Source organism: Gadus morhua, chromosome 1 (assembly GCF_902167405.1).
Source record: "Gadus morhua chromosome 1, gadMor3.0, whole genome shotgun sequence".
Taxonomy (NCBI): Eukaryota; Metazoa; Chordata; class Actinopteri; order Gadiformes; family Gadidae; genus Gadus; species Gadus morhua.
The window spans coordinates 29056151-29081483 of NC_044048.1; the positions used below are offsets into that span (position 1 = coordinate 29056151).

A 25333-nucleotide genomic window follows, 5' to 3' on the forward strand; every position below is an offset into this window, starting at 1 on the left:
GGAAGCCAGCCCGAGCTGGCATCCCTTGGTGAAAAAAAAAGAAAGAATTGACCAAAAAAAAGAAAGAATTGACCAATCAGGTGAGGCTACTGTCATGACACTGCCCTCCTCTGATTGGTCGGGAGGGTGTCAGGAGGTTGCCAAGGGAAGCCACTCGGCCCTTGGCTTCACACCAATCAAATCAAAGCATCATTATCAACGTCACCGAAAAAACAATAACAGAACAAATAGTGCGAAATTAGCATGTTTGAATTGTTCTTATTTTTGAGTAGCCTACTTAGCAAGTGCAGTTATGGAGGGTGGAGATTTTGATTATTTGCTTAAAAATAATTTGACCAAACTACCACAACAGCAGCGAATCAAAATAAAATCCGATTGCAGGCCAACACCGAAGCTGAAACTGCGCGGGGAGAGAAAGCAAGGCTTCTTTCGGATGTTCAATGAAGAAAACTATACACGAACGGAGTGGCTAGCTGGCAGCAGCAAACTTCAGCGACTATTTTGCTGGCCGTGTCTTCTTTTTGACAAGGATTCGTGCTCCCTTAACAATCCCTGGGTCACTACAGGATTCGTGGACCTTGCCAACTTGTCCCGGGCAATCGGGAGGGACGGTAAATCAAAAAGCCACATATACTGCGCTGTGAAACTGGCACTGTTTGGACGTGTCAGGATTGATGACATTAGCGGCTTGTGCATTTCGGTCGGGGAGGGGTTGCATTTATAATCAAATGTGTAATTTAATGAGATGTTTAGGAGGACTGTGTGTGTGTTTGGGGGGGGTGTGTGTGAGTGTGTGAGAGCGAGAGAGAGAGAGCGTGTCGTGTTGGTCAGATTACAGGCGTGTGTAAGTCCTGGTAAATGACCAGGCGCTCAAAAAGCTCTTGTAGTTGCATTAAATACATCCAAGCTGCAATGCACTATTTTCTCTAAAGGTTTGGCCTCACTTGGCTTCCTCAAAAAAAATCCCCACGCCACGCCACTGTTCCATCTCCGAGCTCCTCCAATTACACTCTTCACCATGCACTCCTCCCGGACACATTATATCCAACACAATCAAAGAACTCGGACTCCTTCGTTGGCCACGATATGTCCACCGAGGCAGCCGGAGGACGTTTGTTTACTCCGGCTCAGAAAATTCCATTTCCTCACTATGGGCCAATCGGCACCCGCCAAAGACACGACGTCATCAACATTACAACCACACCGTGCGCACTGTTTATCTCACTCCGCTACCCAGAACTCCTCAACCTGTCACCAACAAAAACTCATCTCTTCTGACATTTGCACTTCTAAACACCCGTTCACTTAATAAAAAAGGACTTCTCCTCAGTGAATTTATTTCTGATTCAGCACTGGATTTTCTCTGTCTCACTGAAACCTGGCAAAAACCCATGGACTATTTTTCACTCAATCAAGCCACGCCCCCTGGATACTCTTACATTGACAAACCTCGTCTGGATGGTCATTCTGGTGGTGGAATTGCCATCATCCATCGCCATGACATTAAAACCAGTGCAACATCCATCCCAACCCCTTCTTCATTTGAATCCCTTTCTTTTAAACTGTCTGGTCCCAAGCCCCTGGTCATTGCAGTCATTTACCGTCCCCCTAAGCCCGACCCTGCCTTTCCCTCTGATCTATCGGCATTCCTTACCCAGCTCTGTGCTATATCTCCATCCGTTCTCCTCCTGGGCGATTTCAACATTCATGTGGACTCCTCTGTCTGCAAACCCGCAATCGAACTTCTGGAAATCTTTTCATTCTTCAACATCACCCAACACATCGATTTTCCAACTCATAACAAAGGCCACACCCTGGATCTGGTCTGTTCCACTGGCATCACAATCAGTCACCTGGCCAGTAACAACCTACACATCTCTGACCATCTGGCCATTACTTTTCAAACTCACACTCCCTCCCCCCATGAGAAGCAAAAACGCACCATCACTTTCCGCAACCTCAAATCCATCAACCCATCCTCTCTTTCCACATGTCTTTCTGAGTCCATCGCTAAACTCACAATCACCCACAACAACTCCCCCGACTACCTGGTTAACTGCTATAACTCACCCCTCTCATCCTGCCTTGACCAGCTTGCACCTGTTCAGTCTAAATTGGTCTCATTCTCCCACTCTGCCCCATGGTACACTGACGAACTCCGCCATCTCAAATCCAAACGACGCCAACTGGAACGGCTTTCCCACAAAACAGGTCTTACCGTCCACCAGGAAATGTACAAACAACACCTCCAGCTATACAACGACACCCTGAACTCCGCCCGCTCCTCCTACTACTCAGGAATCATCCAGTCTGGCAGCAGCAATCCAAGGACCCTCTTCAACACCATTAACACACTCCTCAAGCCATTGGACACCATCTCTCAATCCTTCTCAGTTGAAAAATGCAATAACTTCCTATCCTTCTTCAATGATAAAATCAGCACAATCCACAGCCAGTTGACCATCGACCCCGCCCTACGTCCCAAATCGGATCCCCCCCTAACCACCGGTCAATCCTTCTCCACATTTGCTACCATCACCTCCTCTGATCTTTCCTCCATAGTCTCAACCATGAAATCAACAACCTGCAACCTGGACCCGCTCCCCACCACACTTCTAAAGGCCTGTCTCCCCATTCTCTCCACCCTCATCACTAACACTGTAAACTCCTCTCTATCCTCCGGCCATGTCCCCTCCTCCCTAAAGCTTGCATCAGTCACCCCCGTACTAAAGAAACCCGGCCTGGATCCTGATTCCCCTAACAACTACCGCCCCATCTCCAATCTACCTTTTCTGTCTAAAATCCTGGAACGTGTTGTTGCCAAACAACTCATCACCTACCTTGACACCAACGACCTCTTTGAACTCTTCCAATCCGGTTTCCGCTCCAAACACAGTACAGAAACTGCCCTCCTCAAAGTGACCAATGACCTTCTGCTATCCTCTGACACTGGCTCCCTAAATATCCTCATCCTCCTTGACCTCAGTGCTGCCTTTGACACGATCAATCACTCCATTCTCCTCTCCCGTCTCCAATCCACCCTTGGCATCACTGGCACTGCCCTCTCCTGGCTTGGATCCTATCTCTCCGACAGACATCAATTCATCGCCATCAACAACTGTCAATCAGCCACTACTCCTCTCATCCACGGTGTCCCCCAGGGTTCTGTGCTTGGTCCACTCCTCTTCATTCTGTACATGCTTCCTCTTGGTCAGATCATCCGTCACCATGGACTCCGGTTCCATTGTTACGCTGATGACACACAGCTTTACCTCCCCTCCAAAACCATCAGTCCTTCCACCCTCTCAACCCTCTCCAACTGTTTGACTGACATCAAGACCTGGATGCAAAACAGCTTTCTCAAACTCAACTCCAAACAAATCTGAAATCCTCATCATTGGTCCTGACACCCTCACTCACTCCACTCAGAACTTCACCCTTAACATTGACGGCTCCACCATCACCCCCTCCACCAAAATCCGTAACCTTGGAGTTATCCTGGACCCCACTCTCTCCTTCCTCCCCCATGTTAACCATATTACCAAAACTGCCTTTTTCCACCTCCGAAACATCGCCCGCCTCTGCCCCAACCTGTCAACTACCGCTGCTGCGACACTCATCCACGCTTTCATTTCATCCAGGCTTGACTACTGCAATGGTCTTCTCTACGGCAACACCAACAAAGTCCTCAAAAAACTTAAATATGTCCAGAACTCAGCTGCACGCCTCCTCACTGATACCCGCTCCAGAGAACACATCACACCTGTCCTCCGTGAACTCCATTGGCTTCCAATTAAACACAGAATCAACTACAAAATCTTACTCATCACCTACAAGGCCCTCAACAGCCTAGCCCCCCCCTACCTTGCCGACCTCCTCCATCACCACGCCCCCTCCCGATTCCTCAGGTCCAATTCTGTCAACCTGCTACAAGTTCCACGGATTGAGCGATGGACTTGGGGTGATCGGGCCTCCTCAGTTGCTGCCCCCACGCTTTGGAGTTCACTCCCCTCAAAGTCTCTCCAACCCTCTCTTCTTTCAAATCTGCCCTCAAAACAAACCTTTTCACACTAGCCTTCCCCACCTAACTCCCACCTTATTCTTCATGTTTAACCTCTGTTTTTCTTTTATTCCTAGTCTGTCTTACATAGGTATTGTCTACATATGGTACTCTAAGACGCTTGTCTTACAAGCGTCTTAGAGTACCATATTAAGCGCTATATAAATTTCATTTATTATTATTATTATTATTATTATTATCTTAAAACAATTACATTTGTAGTCGTAAATATTTTTTATACCATTGTAAACACAAAATAGGGTCTACGAGTACGCAAATCTGTGTTACAGGTGCACAAATCCTTTTGCTACAATTATTGCAGCGCAGTTGGTGCAAAACACATTTGCACACCCGTGTTTTAAATCTGAGAACAAGCCCAAAAGGTGTGCATTCGTAAACCCAAATTTGAACTAATGCATCAGAAGTTGCACATCTGTGAACGCTATGTTAATTCAGCATTTTAATGAGCGAGCACAAATCCATTTTACAACTGCTCGAATCTGCTCCTGCAAGTCTCAGCTGTGGTTTTTTTTGCAGGTTGTTTTGCACCGCTCTATAGGTGGTTAATGTGTAGCAAAAGTATTCGTATCCGTAGATGCCAGAGCGTCCGTGAGCGGGACAAAATAGTCCCGCCCATAATTTCCTAATCCAATGAAAATCGCCGGCAGGGATGCATTTCTCAAATTACACTGGGGCCCACCGCGTGCCAGCCATGGAGCTATAAAGATCGCAGCATACTCAGCGCGGGATGCGTTTCTTTCTGGAGAAGTGAAGAGGGCGTCCTACTGAACGGAGGTGGGTATCCTACATTATGTTAAATGAAATGACTTAGTTCAAGTGAATTCTCCCCAAAGTATTGCATTAACATTTCTGAACTTATGTTATGGCGACCATTAAAATACATTGAAGGACATTTGCCGCATGTTAATGAAATACTTTGGACGTGTTCCAACGGACGTGTAGAGCCGCTCTGGAGGCTGACCCGGGGAGCAGAAAGCTGTCCGGGACCGCCCTGGAGCCCGGAGAGGAAGGAGGAGCCGTTCAGGAGGCTCACGACGAAGGAAGAGACACTCAGGGGGCTGGAGAAGGCTCGGTGGTCGACCAAGAGAGGGGGAGCGTGGACACAAGCAGACGTTACCATCAAACCCCAGGACGCCTCACCGAGCACACCTCACACCTCTAGTTATTAACCCCTCGCTTGTCTTTGCTCTGTGAGCCACAGATAGAAGAATAATGTGAGGATTGATCAAATAATGATGTTAAACACACCACGCCTCGTCTCCTGTGAAAGCTGGCATCATGAAGGAATCAGACTGGTGTATTTCCTCCCCTAGTTTCTGAGCTTGAACCATCAGATTCACTTTCATGTTGATCCAGAATTTCTAGAATGTCATTTCTGCAATGTCATTCCCCTTCAATAGTGAATCACGGTTGATACTTAGGGTCTGATCCTGGACCCATCTCGATGTCTCTCTCTCCAGCACCAGACCTGTAGGCTGAGTGGGTGGTGGAGAGGCTGTACTGGGAGGAGGAGGTTGAGGGGGTGGACTGGGAGTCTCTCCAGATGACATCGTCCTCAGGACCCAGACTTTGGTCATCACCATCCATAGTTGCATCAGGGGTAGTTGTTCTTGAAGTATGTTCTTGTTGGTCCCTGGTTGGTGCAGGAGATTCACTGGACATTAGTGGTGTAGTTTCTGGAAGAGAAGGCAGCAGAGAGTCAGGACATACAGCCAGCCTCCACATGCAGCAACACTCACTGAAGACTGAAGCCAAGTGGAGCAGCTCTGCAGCTGGGTACTCTCAGGTGGAGATGCACACACACACACACACACACACACACACACACACACACACACACACACACACACACACACACACACACACACACACACACACACACACACACACACACACACACACACACACACACACACACACACACACACCCAGAGTTAGACTTTAATGTAACCATGATACATGTCAGTTTAATGTAACATGATACATGTTAGAGTTGAATGTAATGATGTTAGTTTAATATAACCATGATACACGTTAGTTTAACGTAACATGATACATGTTAGTTTACCTACCCCTCGTATTCTACCATCGAAAACGGCTGGAAATCCTGAGGCACCATTTTGAATAACTCCTTGTCCAGATGGCTTTGCGTCTTTGGGCCCATGGTTCTCCACAGCAAGGAACCCAGAGTGGTTTGTTGGTCTTTTTGGTCTCACTTCTGAGCCCGTTGTCGAAGTAGAGGGGCAAGAAACCACAGATGTAGTGGATGAAGGTTGAGTTCCTGAGGGTCCAGCTGCTACCATGGTTGAACTGGTTGTTGTACTGGTTTTAGAGGGGACAGGAGTGTCGTCCTCCCTCTACGCTAAAACCTGCACACTTGGGTGATGGTTTGGGAGGTGCCTTCTCCTGTATGACGTAGATCCGCCCGCAACAGAAAAAAATAAAATAAAATTGCGAATGTTGCCTTTTGTCAGCGAGTTCCTGGTCCTCCTTAGGGTGCACTCACACTAGGCCATCTGGCCGTGGCCGTTTTCACACCTAACCGTGCTCAAATGGCCCCATTGTTCTCTGGCCTGCACTCACATTAGGCCATCTGGCCGTCGCAGCTGTGGCCTGGCCACGGAAGGCTCTTGTACATACGTCATCACGTCGTAACACGTCATCACCAAGCGTCCGCTGCATGGACCATAATAAAGTCTGCCGCCAGTCAGAGTTTTAACAACAATGGATAACAACACAGAGAACACACCAACAGTTGAACCGCTTGACGCGATGTTTACCGTTTAATGGGAAAGAAGGCTCGTCGCCTTTATTATGTCAGTGGTCGTCGCATTGACTATACGTCATCCAGCTCAGGTTGCGTAGCCGTTCGTGTGCGCGTGTCGGCTCATTAGCATCTGTACCGTAGCGGCCCGTGCCGTAGCAGCACACCTCTCCCAAGTGGCCAAGTTGGCCCGGCCTGGCCAGACTGGCCACACTCACACTGGCAGATTTGAGCACGGTTAGGTGTGAAAACGGCCACGGCCAGATGGCCTAGTGTGAGTGCACCCTTAGTCTTCCCCCATGGCACCCTGAAGCCCGACCCTCCCTGCACGGGGAAGCCCGGAGAGTTCAGGCCGAAATGGGCCTTCCTGAGCACATGCCTATTAAAAAGGTTCTGCCCTAACCCAATGATCTTACTGGCCACTTTCAGTCTACCCAGTGGATTTATAAAATTCCAACTGATTCATTCAAAGCCATGCAAAAAAGGGACATCGTAACAGTATTGAAATTAAATCCTACATTTTTCCTTAGAGATATAACTGCTGATGCACCTTCGTGCAAATGGGGTCAGTGTTAGCCTCATAACCCAGTCCGTCGTCACCAGTCCCAGTGTACCCATCAGACCCTTCAGTCTCTGATCCCTGTATGCACCGCGCAGAAGGTGGTCTTCTCAAACATGACCATGACCTTGGTCTGGGGTACGGTCAGCTCCACAGAGCTCGTCACACAAAGACAGACCTAGGATTTGATAATCACCACTGCCAGGCCTATAGGTTCTCACATCTGTGTATCCATGGTCCAACTAAAGTAAAAACACATACATGTTTTTATATAGTTGATCCGGTCCTTGCTATATATAACAATCAATCAACTTTTTATTCAAGACATATAAGGTCCATAAAGACAGCACATATAAAATATATATATCTTATTCTATATACATATCTAAAACAATACAAAACATTTAAGAAGGATGCAAATGAGGCATCCACAATTATAATACAAACACATTTAAAAACAGATACAAGCTTCGGGTCCAATGTTTCCAGAAGCAAGATGAGTACCTTGTGTCACTCTGAGAAACGTCAGTTAGAGACACAATAATATAGTGATAAACAATACATGAACATGTCAGGTTAGGAGTCACCATCATTGAGAACAACCATGATACATGTCAGGGTTACCTACCATGCCTATTCTGTCGTTAAGGTTGGAGAACAGGCATGTTTGACAGATGAAAGAAGGCCATTTCATAATAATCCAAACCCCCAAAATTCTGTTAACAAATAAACACCGTAAAATGTAAGCAAAATATCCCCATTAATGCATCTCCAAATAAAGGTAAAAAACAATACACTTAGGCCCAATCCCATTTCTTCCCCTTACCCCTTCAAAACAAGGGGGAGGGGTAAGGGGTAGAAATAAGATTTGGCCTTACAGACCGTTTCAGACACGGTTTTGTGGAGTGTGTGTGGATGACGGCTGGTTTAAGCAGCCTCACCTGGCCCGAGTCAGACTGGTTGGACCCAGCTGCTTGGTGAGGCTGCACACCTGTTGCACATTGAGCGATCAGTGTGGTTAAACCAGCCCTCAGCTCCTGCAGGGCCACACAGAGCACCAGGCTAGGGTTCACTTAAAGTGGAGCAGAGGAACACTGTTTAGCATTTAGCATATTGGTCCTGAATTCAATCCAACAACTTCAATACAGTGATGGCGCTAAATCTCTGACGTAGAATCAGTTTCCTTCTCTTCAAAATGACACGCATGGGTGAAATATATAGTATCATTAAAAAAAGAGTGTAAAGGCCCCCCCTGCCCTGATCAACCAATGGGGGGGTTTTACCTCTTAAGAAAAACTGATGAAACATTTGATCTAATCCAAATGGTTCCCTCTCACATGTTGTGAGAGTGACTCTAGCGTCAGGAGATCATATCCATTAACTAAAACATGTTCACCAAGTGGTCAACATTGCACTAATTGAGTTCAAACTAAAAAAGACAACATTGCAAACAGAAATATACTAATAAATCGTTCAAAGACAAGTGGTTCCTCTCACCCAACATCTCAATCTCCACATCTCCATATAAACATTCCCTGTACAGGATGGAGATCGTACTCAAGCCAACGTTACCCATCATATCCCAGGACGCCTCACAGAAAACACCTCACATGTCTATTTATTAACATCCTTGCTTGTGAGGATTGATTCAAACATGGATTATCACCACTAACCCTCGAAATAATCTGCCTGGTGTATTTACTCCCTCCGTTTGAGTCATCAGATTTACTTTCATGTTGATCCAGAATTTTCAAAAACTGGTTTTACTTCTTCTTCTACAAGGTCATAACCCTTCAATAGAGAAACACAGTCGATACGATCTTGGCTCTTGGGAAATTAAAGTAACTGAGGAGGGTGGACCAGGAGGGGGAGGGGGGACCCGGACTGAGGGGGGTGGACCGGGAGGGGGAGGGGGGACCCAGACTGAGGGGGGTGGACCGGGAGGGGGGGGGGGGACCCAGACTGAGGGGGGTGGACCGGGAGGGGGAGGGGGGACCCAGACTGAGGGGGGTGGACCGGGAGGGGGAGGGGGGACCCAGACTGAGGGGGGTGGACCGGGAGGGGGAGGGGGGACCCAGACTGAGGGGGGTGGACTGGGAGGGGGAGGGGGGACCCAGAGTGAGGGGGGTGGACCGGGAGGGGGAGGGGGGACCCAGACTGAGGGGGGTGGACCGGGGGGGGGGAGGGGGGACCCAGACTGAGGGGGGTGGACTGGGAGGCTCCACTGTCTCTCTTGATGAGGACAGGCTGATGGTCCTCCTGATGGTCTGAGACTGACACAGATCCATTATGTGTGGGGCTTGAGGGAGGGGCTGGACCCAGACTCTGGTCATCATCATGATCATCCATAGTTCCATCAGGGATAGTTATGGTACATTCTTGTTGGTCCCTGGTTGGTTCAGGACCGTCAGTGGACTTTAGTGGTGTAGTTTCAGGGAGAGAAGGCAGCAGAGAGTCAGGACATACAGCCAGCCTCCACATGCATCAGCACTCACTGAAGACTGAAGCCCAGTGGAGCAGCTCTGCAGCTGGGTACTCTCAGCCGGAGATGAGGACACACACACACACACACACACACACACACACACACACACACACACACACACACACACACACACACACACACACACACACACACACACACACACACACACACACACACACCCTCGAAACACAACACAAGAGGAGCAAGCTACTGAATACACTTTTGATCCTTATATTTTATATTGCATAATGTTTAGACTCCGTATTAAGACTCTTCATAGAAGACAGACTTAATAGACATTAATAAAGTTATGTTACAAATTTACAAAAGTGAAAAATGTGGAATAAGATCTTACCAGTCTCCAGCTCCTGTGTTTCCCTTTTCTATAAAATAAAAAATGTTAATAAAATATCAACAATGGGTTCACAATAAGGTCATCATCTAATAACTTCACCACTGCCAGCAAGGTTCACACATATTATTGTGTTCTGTATCAAACCAGTAATAACACTTACCTTATCCCGCCTTTGATTAGCCTTTTCTATATAGAGATAAACAATACAGTAACATGTCAGGACAGCAGTCTCCATCATTCAGCATAACCCTGATGCATGTTAGTTGAATGTAACAAGAAGCACGTTAGTTTACTGTAACATGATACATGTTAGTTTAATGTAACCATGATACATTTTAGATTAATGCAACACTTACCTCTTATCTTCTTCCTCAGAATAATGGCTCTGATTATTAAAGCCACCAGTATGACTCCTAGTATTACTATTCCTGCCACTAGTCCTGCATGTGGACCATGTTCTCCACATTCAGAATCAGTTGAATCAGTTCCGGGTTTCATCAGTTTCAGTCCCACAGATTCACATCTGAGATGAGAAGGACCAGACAACAGGTTTAGTTTCAGGGTGTGTAGTGTATATCCTATACTGGGGGGAGGATAGTAGACCGGGTGTTTGGCTCCTGGTCCAAAGGTACTGGGTTCGATCCCCAATGTCCACATGATCTATCAGTAGGCCTTCAGCTAGGTTCTTGAGTGATGGCGTTTTTCAGCTATACTCTACTGGCTCGGCCCGGTTCGGCTGGTTTGCATGTCCGTTACAACCGGGCTACTCGCTTGGAGGCGTGTCTGTCAGTGATGAGGCACTTGTCTTGAGCCAATGACACAACACTCACACTTGATTTGCCTTTTACTTTTATATTATAGCCTACTCCATATATTGGGATCGATTAGTTTAAAATGCATTCAGAATATTTGGGTTGTTTCAGACAGATGGCGACACACACAATGATATCCACGATGATGAATTCAGTTTGGCGTTCAGTATTCCCCCTCTATGCTTCCTAATCTCAATGGCTCACTGAGAGCTGACTTATCTCATCTTAGTCCTGTTTACACGTTGGACAATGTTTCACAGACATGAGTTCTACCCAATATCCTTGATATTAGGAAAATATATATTCTGAATTTAGTATAAATATTGATTAGTGATCTATTAGTGTTGCCCAATGTCGAGTCTTTACACAAAGACTGAACGAAAACTGTCCCATTTCAACAACAAGCTGTTGTGATTTGCAAGAGGATCCTCAATCCTCAGAAATGTCGTCTCAAGTGAACACGCCTTCACACTTTCTTTCAATAAATATTCAAACAATACTTGTATACCGTTTATACTGTCCACCCCTAATGTATTAATAAATAAACTATAAAATTCACTTGCTTTGTGTGGTACTGACAAGACGTTGATGTGCCAATTGAGAATGTTCCATCAGTACAGGGAAGGCACTCTGTGTCTTTATCTGCTGTTCCTGTAGGAATATAAAGATGTTTTATTAGAACAAGATCATTCTCAGATGTGGTGTAAATATTACATTCTTGAAAAACATGGCGAGGTTAAATATTGTAACTACTTTCACCAAAATTGTTTGCCGCAAGAAGGAAGAAGAAAACAGAGAATTGTACTTCAAAGGTGTTTCTATCTCTACTCATTGTCAGACTGTTGTAGATGATCATGGAATAACGTAGACACCAATACATTGGTAAGAAGCTGGATGGCCCCTTATAGGGCTGAACAGATTCAAAGCTATACTTTAAAGTCCAGGTCTCTGTTGTTAAAGAAGTATCTATACCTCAATAAGACGTCTTGAATAAATGGTTCAATAGAAAATGCAATTCAATGAAAGTTGATGTGCACAGACAGACAGACAGACAGACAGTCAGACAGACAGACAGACAGACAGACAGACAGACAGACAGACAGACAGACAGACAGACAGACAGACAGACAGACAGACAGACAGACAGACAGACAGACAGACAGACAGAGAGCCAACCTCTTTGACCGATGTATTGACCAGGACTGCAAACCGTGTGTCTCTGAGCGGCCCTACATCCACCTCCGTTAGAGTCACTACAGAAGAATCCATCCAGGACCTCACACACAGCATCTGATGTTGATGAACACGACTTCTTCACCTTCAGACCGAGACCTGTCAATCACAACAGTTACAGAGGAACCTGAGAGATTAAGAAGGTTGTCTGAGGAAGTCTGAGATTAGAATAACTTGATAGGAAAAGAAGGGGAGTATTCAGTGCATTCAAGGGGCATCTAGGCACCTGTTACCCTCATTAATCTAAACTCATGTTTCTCATTCATGCCCTGTTACAGTATTCATGGTCTCGTTTAAGGGGGAAAGGGTTTTAAATGACATGGGTACATATCACTGAGCTAAGAAGTTGAAAAGTGAAAATGTACCTGCATCACAATGTTTACATGAAAAGCATTGTTCACGCCCATTGTTGCCATCTTGGAAAGTACCTTCTGTGCAAGATGCACATGATGTACTTCTGAATTCTGTGCAATGTCTATTAACATGCATTCCTGTTGGAACCAAAACAATTGAGCATGTTGAAAGAAAAAAAAATAGAGTTGGGGATCGAGCCCGGATCTGCAAATCCGGGCAGTTCTACTCTAAACCCAGTGAACAAAAAGGGAAGGGTATAGACCAGGGGTTCTCAAAGTTTCAACAGCTGAGGGCCAATTTAGGAACCCAAAATTTGACTGAGGGCCGCCAAAGGAAAAAAAAAATAGGCGGGAAACGCCGTCAGCACCCCAGTGGTGAAAAAAAACATTGCACCGTGGACCTCTGGGAGGGAGGTCAAGTGAGGTTTAAATCACAAAACTGAGGTTCATCTTTTCAAAGTAATGTATAGTCGGATTAAAACTAACAAATGTAACAGGATTTAATAGAAAGCTAGAGAGAGTCGACTCTTCTCTTTATATTTATTTAGTTTGTTTGAATTAATATTACGTCTGTATGTCATTGCGGGCCACAAGGAATGTTTCTGCGGGCCGCCATTGGCCCGCGGGCCGCACTTTGAGAACCAATGGTATAGACTCAAGTGCAGAGAGGATTAACTGAAATGTTGTTTATCATAACAAAGTCTTTGGGCAAAAACACAGAAGATCACAAAATTCCAAAACGAGGGCAAAATCCAAAAAGGGCAAAAAGTCCAACAGAGAAGGCAAAAGGTAAACTCATATACAGGTAGATCTTTTTCAAAAAGACAAAAGTTCAAAACGTCATACCAGAGGGTCAAATCCAAGTGGGCAGAGAGCAGGCAAGCGGTCAAAACACAAAGGATCAATAATAATGTCCTATACAAGACTTTAGCTTGGGTCAGAGTACAAACGTGGCACACCAAAGACTAATGGTGCGTTCACTCTCCTGGTGATAACGAGACGGCTCGGCAGTGATGACGCGCACGTTTACGCGCATTTCCGACAGCGACCGTTCATGTGAACTCCGCTCGGAATCTAGAAGTTCTTCTTCGTCAGCGTTATATATCACACCAAGAGGATTACCGCCACCATCTGTTTGGCGTGGAACATAGGTTCTGACTGATTGTCGGGGATCATGGAAGCTGCAGTTTTTCATCCATGTGTACTGAAAGAGATTTAAACTTTACGTAAATGACAGATGTTGTAGCAGCCATTGTACTAAACAACCAAGCCTACAGATTGAAGCCTTCCCATTACCTCAATAGCCTAAAATCCCTGCATTGGCTCCCAATAAATTACAGGATTTACTTCAAAGCACATGTTCATAATTCACTAAATGGGATGAGGATAATCCATACAAACTGCGCAGTCAGGTGCTTCTCAGTCTGACAGTACCTAAATAGAATCACACCAGGGTTTATTTATCAGATAAAAACAGCCAGAAGTAAATGCCTTTATTTCCTTGCAGCCTATGAACCTACTATCCTTTTGCTTTTATTTATGAGAAGCACATACAGTATTGCCACTGTATGGAGGGCTACACTTGCCCTTATCTACAGCTGGTTTACCAGTACACAACCTTTAAAACTGAGCAAAGTCGATGGCAACAGACGGTTACAACGTCAATCAATAGTAAAGTGTAGACATGGCAAAAAATATGTGATATGATGGTTGATTCTCTTATATTGAGTCAAACTTTCTCACTGTTCAAAACTTTTGTGTTGAGGTCCGACATGGTCATGCGCATCACTAGTAAACAATGAGTCACCATATGTCACCAACTGGGCAACTCTGTTAACTAAATTTGGCCCCAGTTGCCGAACGGAAGTAGAATCATAACAGCGTCATGAGGTGAACTTTCCGACGTTGCGAAAAGGTTTTTCCCATAATTCCCAGCGATGTGAACGCACTTTAAGCAATGAACATAGGCAAAAGCAGGGCTTAAATACATGGCTTGATTGGTCATGTGACAGGAGCAACAAGACACAGTTGACAGGACTAATTGGCAAAGCAAGGAAACAGAAAACACTTAAATAAGACATGCACGGCCACTAGATGATGCCAAAGTCCAAAGTGCAAAAAACATTATTCAAAACCATGACAATACTAACAAAATAACATTCCAAATTAGCGATTTTGGAACCAGGTAATTAGTGAGGATATTGTCTCTTACCTGGGGGACAGTTTGGACAACAGCCCTCTTCTGAACTGTATTCTGCTGGGCGACAATTTGCTGATGCAGTAGCATTGTCAATAATATAAATATGAAATAAAAGTAGGCCTAAATATATGTTGAAAATGAATTCTAGATTGAAAAAAAACATTTTCCAATTTGTATTTACCATCAAAATGTTTAACATATTTTGAGGGCAGCAAAGTTGTGTGGGTTCAATACATCTATTGTCAATTAAGGTTTATTGTTTAGACATGCTTTCATTCAAAAGTTAAATGGGCAACACTTTATATTTTGGCTGCCATATCATCATTGCCATGTTGACGTTCTGAAATATCTGGGGAGAGATAAAAGAAAGGCAGTTAATGAATGCAATACTTTTTCTTTATAGGTCCATACAGGCAACGCATGCTTGATCTGAAACACTCATATTGCCTTTGCATGCAGCCCTTTCGAAATGCATTTGGGGTCCGTCCGTTCTGTCGGCTCAAAAAGTTGAGAAATTGTAAACTTTTCAGGCAGCGACGGATCCGTCGGCCAATCAGGTCAAGTTTTGCAAATATACGCAAATAAACTGTCCAATGAAACAGTGTGTTTATACAGCCCGGGTTGTATAGAGCTATTAAGTACGCCTCTTCCGGTAGACCCCTCATGGGATCTCTGGGCAAGAAAAATAGAATGGGAGTCAATGGAAAGAAATGTATTATTTTCTGATCCCAGTCATTAAATGCCTTGGATATGTTTTGTGTGGGTCCAAGTAATAGTTTTACACGTAAAGAGTTTGACCGTTTATTGTGCAATTGTCCAGTTAAAGGCTGCAGAGAAAACACAATGAGAAAGACTACACGTCTCGTATGTGACATCACGCTCCCTGCGACTGGCGTTGACAAGACCGACAATCTCCCCATCGGCATAACTGAAACTCGACACATGCCCCGACTTATAATGTTTTTCTCCTCTTTCGATGCTGTTATCCTCCCCTTGGAAAAAAGCAGCGAAGTGGAGCAGAGAGATCGCCATGTCCGTACCAGAGTTGTGGTGATTTATATCATTGCGTCGAGAGCAGCGAAGGGCTGTAGTTCACAAAGCGGCCTCACACAAAACCTAACATTATCAAACTTCTTCACGATTTTTTTTTGTTTTCTTTGCATGAAAAATTATTATTTAAATCCACAAACAACCTATGTGTAATCCAGGGCATATAGAAAATAATTACTTTCTCCATTGAAACCCATTCTAATTTTCCCAGCCCAGAGGTACCATGAGCTCTATAGACCTCTGAAGAATAAAGGCTCGATTCCACCGGAGGCGTACGCGCCGTGGGACGGCTGCGCCGCGGTCACCGCTGCTGATCGCTTCCACTCTAATCAATGAGACCATTTCCACCGGGCGCGCCGCGTAACGTCTCAGCAGCGTCCCAGGAGCGGCGTGCCGCGCCGCGGCGCTATCTTTTCGTCCAATTCTATTTTTGCCGCGAGCCGCTGCTAAACCGCGTCAATTTCGACAGAGCAGGTCGAGCCAGGCAGGAAGTGAAAAGTAAAAGCCATAGAGCATCCGGTCAATTTTCAAAATAAAACACAATACTCAGCTCATGTAACTTCACATCAACATTATTACGTCATGACCGGTGGCACCTGCAGTCGGTTGCACCAGCAGAACGTAAAGCCGATCATAAGTTCGGGTGTAAAGTCTGCCTTAACCCTACGCTCGACGTAGCTAGTGTCAAACTAAAGGTGTTCTAAATTTTGGTTGCACCACCATAACTTAAGTTGTAACGTTACTAGTAGTGCATAAAGTGTACTAGTGTCGCTTTTAATGACGTTTAGATAATTTCAAGCCAATCATTGACAGCTAACAATGTAAACAGGAAATACCGGCAAGTTTCCACCTTACCGGAGTGAAGACGCGTTAGCACCCAAATGAGAGGGCAAACAAAACAGTTTCAGTCATTTATTCTCTAAAATTTGCTTGGACGGTATAGGCGTGAGGTTAAGCTATTTGATGGCGGATTTTATAATAAATAAATAAATATAATATTCCGCCCGGCAAAACCGAAATCGCGCATATAATTCAACATCATCATAATAAAGAAATGGATCGATACGGTCACGGACAATCCGTTCCCGGCGCATATCGCATTGAAACTCCTCTTCCCATTGCTCAAAACGAATAGCCATCTTTACCCTGCGTTAGTGTTGAAATCTTTTTACGTTTTTTTCTTTTAACGGTTCTTTATTGTTAGTATGGAACTTACACCAGCTAGAGGGGAGGTGTAAAAGAAAAGTTATAACTTAGTGTTACGTTAAAACTATCTGCTTGGTGCAACTGCTATTTTTTTAGTAGAGTGTAAAGTCGAACGTTTGGGTGATTTACGTTCAACGTAGCCTAAGTGGGACCTTACGTTCTGCTGGTGCAACTGGACCCAGGTCAGCAGTCAATCAATCAAAGGGTCTCAGAGGGTCGGCAACATGGACGACGAGAGACTCATTGTCGAAGTTCAGCAACATGAAGTCATTTATGTACCAAATCATCCTTTTTATAAGGAAAATGTCAGAAAGGACAAAGCGTGGCATTTAATTGCAATAGTTTTGGGAGTGGAAGGTGAGTACACTGTAAAAAATGGTTGTGAAATTTATATAAAAACTATGTAAAATCCCTACAGAAGAGTATAGTAAACCCAAAAATATATATTTTTCGTTTAAATCACAGTGAACTTTTGTAAACTATTAAACAAAATGTTTTTTGTTATATTTACAATAACAATATGTGATTATAATCAAATTTATTTGTTAAAACTAAAAATATTGGTAACAAAAACAGCGAAATACTGTAATACTCTTAACAAAACAATTATGTTAATTTGACATGCAAATATTGTAGAAACTACAGTTTTAGCCAGTTGATTTAAAAATACAAAACATATATGTAATCATATATACAAGTCTATGCTGTACTTTTAACATGATCTTGATGAAACTATGCAAATTGAGATAGGCCTAATAAAAATTCTCACTGTGAAAAAAATGTAATTGTGAACCTCGAGGTTGCCTATATATTTATAGGATACATAAAAATATACAATTATAATTCCAATGTTTTTTTTTATCATGGCTATTTGTAGCCAATCTGGTGCTGAGCTTCATGATGCAGGTTTTATATTGGTGATATTGAGATTTGGTGAGTGAGATTGGTGAGCCAGATAAAAACATCCATGAATATTGGGTCATTTACGGAGGAACTGCACCTGTTTTTCTTTTAGCAAGTTTGATAAATCCGCCTAACTTTGAATTTAAAAGTGTGCAGCTCGTCTCTGATTGGATAATGACGTTAGGGCGGGAGGAGAAGCACGAGCTCCTCGTTCACGGCTTCAGCTGACGTCACCAACGAGCCAGTAGTAGCGCCGCCGCGTCTGCAGAGTGGAGAACACATCAGAAATCTTCGGACTACCGGACTACTTTGTACTACTTTAATTCAACTTCTTTTGGACAAATCCACGATTGGAAGATCCGTGGCTATTCAATCGATCCGGTGCTATTGCAAAAAAGTTTGCAAGGTAAGCTTAAAATGTCGGCTACTTTTCCTACTTTTTGCTGAAAGCACATGGTGTAAGCTAGCACCAGTTGATATTTAGCAGGCGCTAGCAACAGTTGATATGTAGCTGGCTAAAGACCAATAGATTGATAACTCTATAAAAATGATCACCTGCGTCTTTTGTAGAAAGATATTGGTTACATTAAGAGGCTATGTACTACATTGCAGAGTGCATAGGAATGAGCCTCGTTGTCTTTTCAAATGTGTTGGCGCCAACTGTAGTCAAACATTTACCACTTATGCAGCTTTCAAGGGGCATTTTTATCGCGTGCACAATGCACCTGAATCGCAAGCCACTCCTAGAGCTGTTGTTGCAGATTTAAAATGCGCAGTTTCATTATGTGCCGGCCATTTTCACGCAGTGAAAGAGCTAGTGTCTCACTTAAATGATCATATTGGAGAGGGCAGGTCTGTGTCATGTGCAGTAAGTGGTTGTAAGCACATGTTTACAAAAAAGTCATCATTTACTTCTCACATGTGTAGGAAGCATAAAGCATGCTCCCCTGATGTGAGTGCAGTGCTTGTTAATAAAACCTGTTAAATAATTTGTTCATAGGACAGTCCTGCTATTCCTCAACAAGGTACATGCTGAGTCTGGATCGGAACCTTGTCAACACAAACATCTCCTCCTTCATTTCTGCATTGTGCTTCATGTTCGGGAGCTACTACATTTTCAACATCCATTATCCATCTGAGCTGGCTTCAACTCTGGAGTTCCTTCAAAGGTGAGTAATCATGGCTTACTAATTTCTCAGACCTGAGACTGTGGGACCTGGAGTCTGGCTCAGAGGTTCCCGTCTTAAAGGAGAATGCCGGCCGTTTGTAATCAATAGCCCTGTTGATTTGAGGCTACAAGTGCTGCAGTAGGAAAAATAACGTGAACATTTGGCTCAATATTTACAGAGTATCAGAACGAAAGCTAAAGCAAACCTATTGGGCCAAGCTCCATTAAGTTTTACTTTTGGTTTGCTTGCCCCCATAGGTTTGCTTTAGCTGCCGTTCTGATACTCGGTCAATATTGTGCCAAATGTTCTCGATATTTTTTCCTACTGACAGCACTCGGTAACAGGGCTATGGGTTAAAAACGGCACGCATTCTCCTTTTTAATCCAGACTTTAACTAACTGGGTCTGTCTCGGCCTTGGCTCTATAGGTGTGGCCTGAGTCTTGTTCTTGGTTCTTCTTGTACTTATTTTTTTAAATGATCAATTAATATGCTTTAATATGCTTTTTTTTTTACAGGTGTTTCTTCTCGATAAACCCAGAAAAAGGAACCAAAGTAGAGAGTAAGAACAACAAGCGTCGTCTCAACCTGAACCCTCGAGTCCTCACCCTGATACAGGATCTCTCCGATCACGAGTGGCGTCAAGCCTAAATATGAACTCTATGTGGACTCTGACTGTTTGTTTGAGAAGAGGTACTTTTAGTTTTTGCTTTGTTAATCCTAAATGTGTATTATGGTAATTAAGGCACACAGTGTAACCTTTCCTGGTAGAGGGTCCGCCACATGCTTTTTTCATTATGTTATTGCTTTGTAGTTATGTTCCAGGTTGTTGTTTTTTACGGTGTCTTACTGCTGTGTTTCTAGATGGCTTGTTTAGGTTTGTTTCCTTACAGGTGGTTTTCCCCCGATGTGTTCTATGTCCCACGGGCACGGACGTGGTGACATCCTATACAGCAGGGTGCATATTGTATGGGGACGATTCCGAAACATAAATATATGTAGCTATCTTCTCATGTTAATGCACACACACACACACACACACACACACACACACACACACACACACACACACACACACACACACACACACACACACACACACACACACACACACACACACACACACAGTGTGTTAGTCGGGACACTTCCAGTGCCATAAAGCACTGATAATTTTCGGCACATTAGGCCACGTTTTAGAGGGATTTAAGCCTAAATGTGGACTCTGTGTGTTGTGAGAAGAGGTACTGTTAGGTTTCGCTTTGTTAAATCAACAATTTTTATTATTGTTATTAAGGCAAAATATGTCATTTCTGTTTTAAAGTCTTGCAATATGTACAGGTGCACTATGTAATTTTTATCTGACACCTGCTTGTTTCCATTTTGTATATGTTGGAAAAAAAAATCATCCAATTGTTTATTGCCGATGGCTGGTAAATACATTTCCCAAAAGGGATTTTCCTCTCTTGTCTTTTCTCAAAATGTAATTTTGCATGTTTTGCAGTAGGAGTATTAGTAATAATTTTACAGGTGTATAAGTACATTTTACATTATAACTTGATTATTAAAACATAAAAATACAGCATATTATAAATAGATTTTATGTATAATATACAGAACAGCACCATTTAAAATACAATGTTTTACTGCTGTTCTACCAGTTTAAATTTGTTTTCTGTATGATATTTCCCTGTTAAATTTACTAAAAAATACAGGAAATAGTCTTTTTATATACAACACTGTAATGCAAAATTAACAAAACAATTTTGTAGAATAAACAGTTTTTTAATGTGATTCAGCCGTGATTCATTTCACTGTAAATCAATTTACATATTTCGTTGGTTAAGTTATCTACTGTGCTGCTGTATTTTTTACAGGAATTCTCGTAACCACAGCTGCCAGCGATTCCCTGTAAAAAATACGATCTTTTTTTTACAGTGTACATTAGGTTTAGGATTATCGCGTGATCTCGTGATCTCGCGTGAATACGGCTGGCTCGCAAGGCAGCGCTGCGCTGCCGTTACGCGCCTGGTAGGAATGGACGCAGGGCAGAGGACGCAGCCGTTCCGCGGCGCGTATACGCGTCCGGTGGGATCCCGGTGTAAGTCTGTACAAGTAACGATTATTAGTGCTACTTTAACTACACGACAATCCAAAAGCCCAGTCGAAACTAGAAGGAAAAAGATTGTAGTTCAAAATGTGACACAGTTTCACTTCTACTTCCTCAAAAAAAACAGGTTATTTCCCATAGACATCTGACCGGGTAACCGGGAGGCATCATGTGTCTAATCACATGGATGTTTGATAAGATCTGGATCTCTATGATGACCTCAGTTCATCTCTATGATGAACTGCAGATTTGTGAAAATATTGCAAAAGACTCCACACAGATTTACAGGCAATTCCATGTGAACCAATAACTGCTGGAAGCTGCCAGGAAGGGGCACATAAATAAAATAGACAGCTTTATGCTAATTTAACGTATTAATTGGATGTATGGACATGCTCTTATTGTCCCAATGATTCGATTATTTTAGGCTTATCGTTATGCAATTGAAAAGCCTACTTTATGCTTTTCATACATGCATAAATACCGGAATTTTCTGTACTACAATGCTGTGCAAATGGTGTCATGGGCCGCCTCTGGTTTTCCCATTCACCTGCCTGCCACGCTGATCTCCCCTAATTAACCCAACCACCTTCACCTGTGATCCCGCTATATAAATCCTCTCTCTCCACTCAGTCTCAGCCAGATCGTCTCTCGTTACTCACAGAGCTTTCCCGCAACTCCAGGGGTCTCATTTATAAAACTGTGCGTGGGATCGCTACTAAAATCGACGTACGCCCAAAAGCCAAGTTTTGCGAGCGCCAAAAAATATTCCGATTTATAAAACCCTGCGTACGCAAGCTTTTCTTTATAAATCACAGACTGCCTACAAGTGCGCGCAGCTGAATCAGCTTCACGTTCCGCCCTGTACACGCCCCTTTTTAAACCATAAATGGTCAATGCAAATGACCTCATGAATTCGATCTGCATATAAAAGAGACTCAGATGCAAGTATTATGTCTTGTCGGAAACAATGGCAGAAGTAGGCCTACTGAGAAAAGCAAAAAAGCGAAATTTCACGGAGGTTGAAGTGGAGACACTTGTGGGTGAGATGGAGGCCCGAAAAGTAGTTTTGTTCGGCGGTCACAGGATTGGGATCACCAACAACAAAAAGCAGAGTGAGTGGCAACATGTTAATGCAGCAGTGAACTCTGTCAGTATAGCCCGGAGCGCACTGTCCCAGAATTAAAAAAGAAGTGGTCTGACATAAAGTTACATATTTTTATGTAGCCTACCAATACATCGTTATGGTCCCTAAAGACCCTCTCCCTCCGCATCCTGCCATTTGCATGGTCCGCCAGAAGTGGTGGTGCAGCATTACCACGGCGCTCACCTCTGTATTTATAGGGTTACGGTTACAAGACTGACCGAGAACACCTTGGATAATCAGTTTGTAATCACCCACGTAAAAGGTTCTTGAACATAACCCCTTTTTAATGCCTGATTTGTCATGAAAAGCATCAAGAGTAGGCCTAACGGACAACGATTGTGATGAGGAGTGTGGCTTGGTTTTCCACACTTGGGATTTAATTGACATTTGATTATGTGTTTACAGTGTCACATAAAAATATATAAAGGGGCGATTCTAGTGTGGGGGCCCTAGGCAGAGAATTGTTGAGGGGGGGGGGGTGGAGCGATTGTTGACGGGGGGGGGGGGGGGGGGGGGGGGTGGAGCGATTGTTGAGGGGGGGGGGGGGGGGTGGCGATTTTGTTTTTGGCTCTAGGGGGGCCCCCCCATGGCCCGGGGCCCCCAAACAATTGCGGGGCCCCAGGCAGTTGCCTGGTATGCCTAATGGGATGCGGCGCCTCTGCGCATGAGTCAGAGTTTGCTTAGGGCTGCGTACATTTTCTCGTCAAGTTGTTTTTCATAGATCACAACCTTGGCGTGGAAAGTCACGTACGCCAATTTCAGCCCCGTTTTGTGCGTACGCAACGGTTATAAATCAGACCCCATATTTCTACAAAGCTGATCCTGCCTGTTCCCGAACCCTTGCCTGTCTGACCACCCGCCTGTTGTCGAGTCCCTGCCGGTCTGCTTCCCTGTTTTCTGCTCCTCGCCCGCCTGTCTGCCCTCCTGATACCGACCCCTCGCCTGCCCGACTACCCGCCCGCCGACGGAAGAGTCTAGTCCCAGTCTACCTGAGTCTAGTCCCAGTCTACCGTTCCCCAACTCTTGCCTGCCCCCGTTTACTCTGCCTGTCCGATCCTGATCATCTGTGCCAACAATAAACATTTCGACTGCCCTGTCACCATTTCCAGTCTGTGCACTTGGGTCCTGCCTACCCCCCCTCAACAATCGTTCTTTGAAGATAAATCCACCTTACCTGTCTCTATTGAGTGTCTTTCTCAATATTTATTTTCACATCATCCTTTATCTGTTGTTCAGGTCAACTCCATCCAAAAATTCGAGAGGTTTTCGCAGTTTCACGTCAAGTTAAAATCCATTGGACACGAGCTATGAACCACCCAGAAGAATTGTTAAGTTTCCGTTTCAGTTTAAGAATGAAACTGAAAATGTCAGTAGCCTAAATGTTTGTGTTTGTTTGCGCTTCTGCGTGACTAGAAACAATTAGACATTATTTTCTAATAGTCTTTGTTATTTTGTATGATTATATAGGCCTAACTACGTTTAAACAACTTTAGCAAAGATGAAACTATCGAAAATATTTCCTTCAATATTTGTTTTTGTTTCGTAAAAGAAACTAAATGATATGATGTTGTATAGGCCTATAACTTATATGATATGATATATGAAAACTGATATGTCTACATGGTACGATTTGGGAGACTCTTCATGTTGGACAAAAACACAACAGCAAGACAGAGTCCCTCTGTGATCCGGATCAAAGGCTGAACCCACGGGAAGCCTCTCCTATTTGTTCCAGTGGAGTCTATACGTCCTGCGCTCTGTGAGCTAGCTTCCCTGGTCCCTTCGCCCCTACAGACCTTTTCTTTGAACACCTTTACCACACGACGGCCAGCCAGCACCAGTCCCACCGCCGCCGGGCCCCCATTCTCCTGAATTCTTTTTTTTAACTTGTATTTTTTTAAGATCCTTCCTGACACAAGTGTTGCGATTACCTGCCTAGTTCTTTTGTGTTTGGTAGAAGCATACTTTCTGCTGATGTTGTCCACTAGGGCATGGTGGGAAACTAAAGTTTTGTGCACCTCTCGAGACACAGGAACCCTTCCTACGAGGCGGCGTGTTTTTGATCTGGGTGATTCTGAATTCTGGTGTAGTCTTGTTAGTCTTTTCCTGTATTTTTCAGTTTTTCTTTTCTGTTTATTGAGTGATTCCTTAAGAGCCTGGATTTCCCGGTATAAGTTTGACTCCCTTCTCTTGACTTTCTTCCTTCCAGCACTTCTCTGTCTAAAATGATAAACAAAGCATTAGTTTATAGATCATGAGTTCTAAACTTCATATTCATTGAACAGAAAAACGATGACAAGCCGTTACTCTAGTTTTTTCAACATAATTTCATAATTTATTGATAAACCTATTTTCTATAAAGAAAAATCTCTACCTTGACATCCGAGGCTGTGGATTAACTTCAGGACTCTGGGGTGGAGTAAACTGGCTCTCTATTTCTTTCTCTCCCTGGTCTGTCTGACGTTGGGCTTTTCTCCAATATGCTTGCTTCCTTCTCTTCTCCCTCTTGCTTAAATCTTTCACTGCCTTCACCTTTCCTCGCTGCTTGTTCTCTTGCCATGTCTCCCTGTGCTTCTGTAAACATGCAGCCCTTTTCTCAGGATCAGCATTACGCCGGGCCCTGTACTGGCGCTGCTTGTCAGCAGCAGATAAGCGACTCATCTTCCTAAAACAGTTAGTTAATACTTAGTTAACACTATTAATGGTTAGTTAATGTACCAGTTATTCAGTATGTATTCATTATTAAAAAACAAAACAATATAAGCATCAACTATCACCAGAGGCGGACAGAGTACACAGCTTCCTTACTTGAGTAAAAGTACAGATACCCCTTGCTAAATTTTACTCAAGTACAAATAAAAGTACTACAGTCAGATGTCTACTTAAGTAAAAGTACTGAAGTACTTGTTTT

The 25333-nt window shown here is 43.9% G+C and overlaps 1 long non-coding RNA gene across 2 annotated transcripts; it reads right to left on the reverse strand.

Annotated features, from left to right (window-relative positions):
- Positions 1-11775: 11775 nt before the first annotated feature.
- On the reverse strand, positions 11776-24850 carry LOC115553422 (uncharacterized). 2 transcript variants are annotated; one of them, XR_003978457.1, is made up of 7 exons: positions 24797-24811; positions 24354-24642; positions 23597-23727; positions 14855-15191; positions 12655-12780; positions 12233-12388; positions 11776-11957 (listed from the first exon to the last, which is right to left on the reverse strand). It is a non-coding gene; the product is annotated as an uncharacterized LOC115553422 (long non-coding RNA). The 2 variants fall into 2 exon arrangements; XR_003978459.1 differs by lacking the exon at positions 11776-11957 and having other exon boundaries at positions 12232-12388; positions 24797-24850.
- Between the last annotated feature and the right edge of the window lie 483 nt (positions 24851-25333).